A 7691-nucleotide genomic window follows, 5' to 3' on the forward strand; every position below is an offset into this window, starting at 1 on the left:
AGCGAGGGACTAGGCTGCCGCACGGGTTTATTCGCGTAGCGAAAAATTACCCCGTGACATAGGCCATCTAAAATGGAATTAAAATAAAATAAAATATTATACTCATTCCCAAAATTGTTTTCCTGGAAAACGTAAAACCAGGACTGCAATCATTTTGGGCATGCAATTGATTTTACAAGACAAGTTTAAAACCGGGGTGGAGGATGGTTGTGACTAGAAATGGGACATAAAGCATGCTTCTATAACAACCTTTGTGTGACTTTAGACAAGAATAAAAGTTTATCCCTTTTATTGAGCGTGATGAGGTGCACAACGTGTCTAAAACTCGGTCTTATTCGACAATGGGCGACAGGTAGGGATATGGCTTCCAAAGCACTTACCCTCTTGTTTTCTCTCTAACCGTGGGCACTGAATATTTTAATTTAAGATAGAATAATAAGTTTGGGGACTCATAAAATTTATCTCAATTCAATGGACAAATTAAAAGATATATATATATATATATATATATTAACGTGAGTGTCCGGGCCAGCTTGTGCGCACCACGACTAATCCCACGGGCCTTGAAGTTAACGACCATATAAGCCTCTAGTGGCTCTGAGGGTTATAGGAATCAAACCACCAAGGACTCGAACTTGAGACTACAGAGGGAGCAAATCTCTTAGTCCCAAGTCTTTACCACTTGACCACCACCTAGATGGTTAATTAAAAGATATATTTAATATTATAAAACTGAACCATAAAATTTTTTACACTAAAAATGATAAATTTGATATACTATTTTATTTATTTAAATCAGTATAATTTCTAAACTAATTTATTAAAGACTCTCATCTAGATCATTATACAATTTACTTTAGAGTTTTCACCACTTTCAGTTAAATAATATAATTACACATTGTTTATATTAACGATCAATATTTACCGCATATAAGGTCATACATTAATTTATTTGAAATTTCTTTTTATAGTTTTTCTAATTATTTTCACTCTAAATTTTCAGAAATTATTCCTTTAAAATAATTATTTTATTTGATCAGATTGTTTATGTAAATTATCACTTTTTAACATTCCACTTACCTATTTTATTACTTATTTCATTCAAAATTAAAGTTAAATTATCAAATTACTTAATTCATTCAAAATTAAAGTTAAATTACCAAAATTGTTTATCTCCCTCTATAACATTTTTTTTCTTCTTAATTATCATAACTCAATCAAAATTTACTATTTTTAGCATTGATTTAATAGTTTTGGGTTGGGGGTTTACAAAATATATTGTTTTATTAAATACCATTCAATTTTGCATTTATTTTAAAAAAGATTATAGTATTTTTTTATAATGTTATCAATCATTTTGTTAATTATTATATATGAACCTATTAATAAAACAAATTTAAATTTGTGATCATGAATTTTCAATAAAAATAAAATTTATATTTTGTTATTTCTATTATAAATTTTAAACAAGATTTTCTCATATTAAATTTTTTTTATTCAATTGCATAAAAATATAAAAACTTGATTTTTAGATCATGATAAGTTTTAATTTTTAAAAAATAATGCTTATGATAAAAAATGTTTTCTTAAAAAATAAATGCATTAATAAGCAAATGTTGTTTTGATTGACGAGATGGTTTTTTTTTCTAGTTTTTTTTAACTTTTAACAAAAATTAATTTAATTGTTGTTACTTTTTATTAAAAAACATGATATTAAAAAAAATGTTTTGGTAGAAAAATACATGAATAAAAAAGAATAATTTGTTTAATAAGATATAAATAATTTAAAAAATTTTAGTTCTAGTCTTTTATAAAAAAAAAATAGATATTTTAATTGTAAAATAAGTACATAAAAATAGATTTTAAAAATAGATATTTTGTCATGTCATGGCGTGCACGATGTCGAATGATAGATTTGTCTTCTGGATTGAAGAGGTTTTGAATGTGTTGGAAACATTCATAAAATTATAATTTGAATGGTTAAGGAATCACTACCTAATATTATAATACCTAAAAAACCTAATGATCTGTAAAAGTTTGAGTACGGGAACTAGTTATGCATGAGAAAAACGTATAATCTCTAGTGCACCTTACCTATGATATGTTGCATTATTTATTGATTTTTTTTCTAGGTCATGTGTATATATGTTAATCTATCTAAGGTTCAATGTAGATCCTTCTCAACAAGGATATATCTGACTTAATTAGTAAAAAATTAAGTTTGGAGCCTAATTTGGGTTAATTCATACAGACTAAAAGCACAAGGATTTAATTAAAACCTTGAAGAGCCAAATTAGTGCAATTAGGGATTCAATTGAAAGAAATTAAGAGCTTAAAAGCTGTTAGAGGGTCAAAATCAAATATTTTCATGACCAAAGACCAACATGCAAAAAACATATAATTCAGACATTAAAATATCAAAGCAGGGGCCCATTTAAAAGAAATTGAAAGTTTGATGCTTATTAGATATTAAATTGAACAAATTAGAAACCAAAAACTAATTTAAAAAAAAAAGTGCTTGAATTAGAGGAGGCAATTTGAAATTGGCAGGGATGAGTTTGCATGAAATTAAAAGTTCAAGAAATAATCATAGGTGAAATTAAAAGAAATCAGAAGAATAGGGATAAAATTGATTTTTTTTCTTTCTAAATCCCAATTTTAAAAACCCTAACTTGTAGGGTTTCACCAAAATGGCATCATCCAAGATGCCTTGTATCTTTCTTCTTCAGTTCTAGTTGGTCAAGTAGGTAATTTTAGGCGAATGGACTTGATAACTTCGACCACCTCTTGGTCTCTAATAATTGTTGATTGCTAAATGAGATTCCCCTCTTCACGGTGGTTCCATCCTTGTTCTATGTTTGTACCTCACCTGCAACGTGGAAACCTTCAACTTGATGTCCAAAGTCTGCCTTAACTTGTTCAAAAATTTTGACAATTTTTTTGTCCAACTTTGAATCAATGAAAAAAGAGTTTTAGGTCTTTAAATGGAGTGTGGTTTGATTCTAGTTAAAGGAAAACAGCTCGTCTATAATATTCATTGTTGATTTTGTTCCAATAACCTCTCATTAACCACATTTAAATTGAAGAATTGGCTCCATTAGTTAGTCATTTTTTGGATTAGTTTCAGAACTTTTTGCCAAACCTTTGTAGAAGTTCTCATAATTTGTTAAAGACCTAGAAATGAGGAAAACTAGCAGAAAAAAGGAAAAAAAGAATCCTTAACAAAAAGGAGAGGTGAATCCTCTATATGCTAGTTTTAGAATACCACCAAGATAAAGATGGTTTTGCAGCCTCTTGCCTGTAGAAAAGCTATAAAAGGATGAGAAATGAAATAAAAAAAAAGGAGAAAAGAAAAGGAAAGGAAAAAGAAAAGAAAAAGAAAAGAAAAGAGAGATAACAATCTTTAGGGTTTTGGAATAAAAAGGGAGAGAAAGAAAGAATGAATGAAAGAAAGAAATAAGGTGTTAAGAAAAGAAGCGGGGATTCTTGGTCATTTGGAGCTCGAATAAAAGCTAGGAATCCAATTGATAATCAGTATGGAATCAAAAAGGAAACCTATTGTTCCTATTTATCTAGGTAAGTCTTTAACTCTTGATGAGGGGGTGGAGCTCAATGAGCACACCTCTTTTTTTTATCCATGTTATAGTTGTCATTTAATAGTTTAGTGTTCTATTTTAGGTGCTCTTAAGTTTTGATGTTATGGTAGGTGACACGACTAAAAGATTGATGTCTTCTCCCAAGTGCAGGAGTGTCGAAGTAATAAATAACCCGGCAAGACCGGGGTCAAACCATAGGGAGGTTAATTGTACAAATTATAAACAACAATAATAGCAATAACAACAATAACTATAATAATAATAATAATAATAATAGTAGTAGTAGTAATAATAATAATAATAATAATAATAAAGAAAGAGAAGAAGAAGAAGATGATGATGATGAGAACTTAGAGATGAAATATTAATGTAAGGATTAAACAATAATAATAACAAATGTCAAGGTTAGAGGTTCCACTAATGGTATATCAAAGTCTGGTTTTCCTTATTTGCTTAGGCATGTTTTCTAGGCTATAACTACCATAGGTTTATATGTTTTTAGTTGGGGATCTGTATGGGATTAATGTGTTCATTTTTAGATTTTTGGAGGCTTTATTAGAAGGATTTAAATGATATTGTTGCTTAAGTTTTTTGGGTTTGTGAAGCCTGTTATTAGCATGTTTTGCCTATTAACGTTCTATTTCGAGCATTGTGAGGTGATAAATGACTTGGTCTAGATCCATATTGCATAAAAGTGTATACTCTTGGTTGGAAATTTTAAGTTTAAACTTTTATATTTGTTCATGATGATTTGTTTGTTTTTATTTGTTGTTCTTTATCCAAGTGTGTTTAGTTTTGATAATATGTCTTGCTAGAATCAAGAAAACATGTTTTAGGGGGACAAAAAGGTTCATTTTTGGGTTGTAGGAGTGTTTGGTAGTTTTCTAGTTTTTCCTAGGCATTTTCTAGGTTCGCATTCAATTGATGAACGTTGTCACGTGTATTAGTTTTAGAGCTCATTTTAATTCAATCTTGTTTTCGGCAAATGCACTGACCTCTATTAGTAATTAATCTAGAACTTTCAAGCATCAATAACAGGTTTTTATGGGTTTAATGTTAGGGTTTTGTTCCAAATCAAAACCTATTCTTGACGAATTCATGGTTTTTTAGTGATACACGAGGCAAACCGACACTTGATTGTTGATCTATATTGGTTTGCGCATAAGACCATGCCTTTTATTGCTTAAAAATTGGTCCCTTTCTAATGCAACGATATTATTCGATAGTTTCACCCACATTTAACTAGTGTTTTGCCTATGTTTTATATATAAAATGCCTTGATATTCTTTGTTGTATGTTTTGAAGGCACTTTTGGATGAAAGATGCAAAAAGGAGTAAATTTGATTGTAATTGACACATTTAACCTTCAGTTGATGTTTTGTGTAGAGCGTGAGCTCTAAAGGTCAAAATGAAGTGATTCTAGTGGCATTAAAAAGCTAACATCCATACCTTTCTGGACATTTAAGGCAAGAAAATAAAATAAAAAAGAGCATGGAAATCGCAGCTTTCAAAGTCAAATCTCGTAATCTGCCTGTGTTGACCTTCGGCCGTTCCAACTTGAATATCTGGAGCTATAGAAGTCCAATTGATGCAAACTATTTTGTTTTTTATTTCTTGACTTAAAGGTGTATAAATGCTTAAATGTTCACAAAAAATGATGTCATATGAGGGAGATATGATTTTTTAAAGATGACAACTGAATTTTGTTAGCAAATAGGTTTCGTGAAGAAACAAGTCCAAATTACGTTCCGAAGCATCTAAATCGATATTCATGTTTTTTTTCAGTAATTTAACTCTCTAAGTCAAAGCTTGAAGATTTCATGCAAGGCTATTTCTTTTTTTTTTTTTTTAGAAAAATAGTTATTGAAGTACTTAAATATAAACTATTTACTTAAGGGAGGTCTATTTTGTAAAATAAAGACTAGGGTTTCCTAGGATATAAAAAGAATGAGAGAAGAGAAGGGAGACAGCCACCCAAGAAGAGAAAAACACCCCCCTCTTCTAAGAAACTCAAAATTATGCATTATTCATTCTTTTTGATTAGTTGTTCAACAAACATGAAAGGTTAAACACTTTTTCTTGATTGTAAGGACACAAAAACCTTCAATTTCAATAACTGTAAGATTTATTTTATCTTTTCTTTTCAGTTTCTATGATGAATATGTTTGATCTCCTATGTTTATTTTTCCTATAATTGTTTATTTTAATTATTAGAGCGGACTCTAAGTTATTATTGTAGACAATCTATTACTAAGTTTGATATCAAAACCGGAGTTATGGTATATAAACTTCTGAAGCAACTGAGTTTAATAATTGTGACAGATCTAAATTATTAATCTAAGGGAGAATATTCAATCAAATCAAACATAGACTGCGGACAGTTATGTTTTCTTGATTAATCAACTTATCTAGTTTTTAAAGCTGCTATTGAATGAAATTATTAGTGCGGACACTGTGCTTGTTTGATGGTTAGGGTTAGTTATATGACGGATCCATTAACTAACTAATGTTAAGAAGATATAAATATTCAAAATATAAATTGATGTTTTGTTTCCATGATCAGTTCTGATTTCTGTAGGTAGATGTGTACTTGCAACCAAGGTTTGTTCTCTTGATAATTTTTTGATTTTATTTAATTTCACTTGATAGTTTTCTAATTTTTTTTTTGTTTTAGCCTAGATAACGTTTAAAACCCACCAAGTTGCATATTATCTAGCATAAAAATCTGACTTGAACCTTTCTCATGGGATCAACCTCTTTCTTGTTCTATATTATCTTGTGTATTGTGTTTTAAGTTAGGGTAATTAATTTATGCGACTGTGACATCGCAACATTGACCCTTGATATGGTGTCTTCCTTTCATGAGAAAATCGAGAAAATCCATCAGAATATGTTCCATGACCACCCATCGATTAATTACCCATGATATGGTGTCAAGGTTTTCATCTTTAACATCATCAAAAGAATGTGGCACATGTTTTGTACTGCCTACTCAGACATGCCAACCCAAATGGAATTATTTCCTTTCCCTTGAAAATGTGTTAGCAAAATGAAGGGAAAAAAAACTTTGAAAGTTCGTATGAAGCTTGACTAGGTTTTAAAGTGATAAGATAAGGACGTTCTTACCAAGGAGGATTTTTCTTAAACCATAGACAGATTAATAATTAGAAAACACAACAAGCCTTAGTAATTTAAGACAAACAACAATACAACTTACCTTACGTAAGATGTTTTAGGGGTGATACGTCCATTTTATTCACAACCTGTTTTCTTATCCAGATTCTCACAGGCCATAGGTTTCCTAGTTACCATAATACTAGGTAACGACTCTAATTCCTTTGGTTTCTTTGATAAAAGGACAAGACTTGTTTTTTCTACCAGACCTCATCTCACGTGCGCCAAAATGACAACTCCATTGAGGACTCTTATGGACTAAGCTTTGTTTTTTTTTTTTTCTGTTAGTTTATACATTTTTATTATTTTTATGCTGTAATATTTTTTTTTTTTTTTGTCTATCAATATGCATTTCTTATGCTTTAATTTTTTTCTCACACATACATTTGTAAATTAAATATGGATTAATGCCTTATGCATCACCTGTTTTAATTTTGAAAGAACACAAAAGCCTTTAAGTTAGGTGGAGGACTAACGATTTTCCCTATGATTATAGGTTAAAATTTAGATTTGTGAAACACTTAACTCATATCTAAGTGCTTGTTTGGTAATGGTGGCACTGATTAGTACTTACAAGTGCATTTTTATCAAGGTTTATCTTCTTGTAATTATTTTTCTAATATTTATTGTTTGAAGTGCTTGGCCGGTATTATTGTTTTTTCTATTCATGCTTGTTATAATTATCTTTTAATGTTTATTATTGTTAATATTGCTTATTATGTGGAATGTGAATTTCTTAATTTGTTGTATTCTTATTTTTTAGCTATTACTTTATCTTTTACGTTTCATTTACTTTTATTTACAATCTTCTTTTTCCTTTCCTCTCCTTTCATATATATATATATATATATATATATATATATAATGGCTAATGTTGAAGATGTAGATGGTGAAGGGAGTGTTAAAGGTAATGGATCTCCA

This window comes from Populus euphratica, unplaced genomic scaffold (genome assembly GCF_000495115.2).
Source record: "Populus euphratica unplaced genomic scaffold, PopEup_1.0 scaffold382.1, whole genome shotgun sequence".
Lineage (NCBI taxonomy): Eukaryota > Viridiplantae > Streptophyta > Magnoliopsida > Malpighiales > Salicaceae > Populus > Populus euphratica.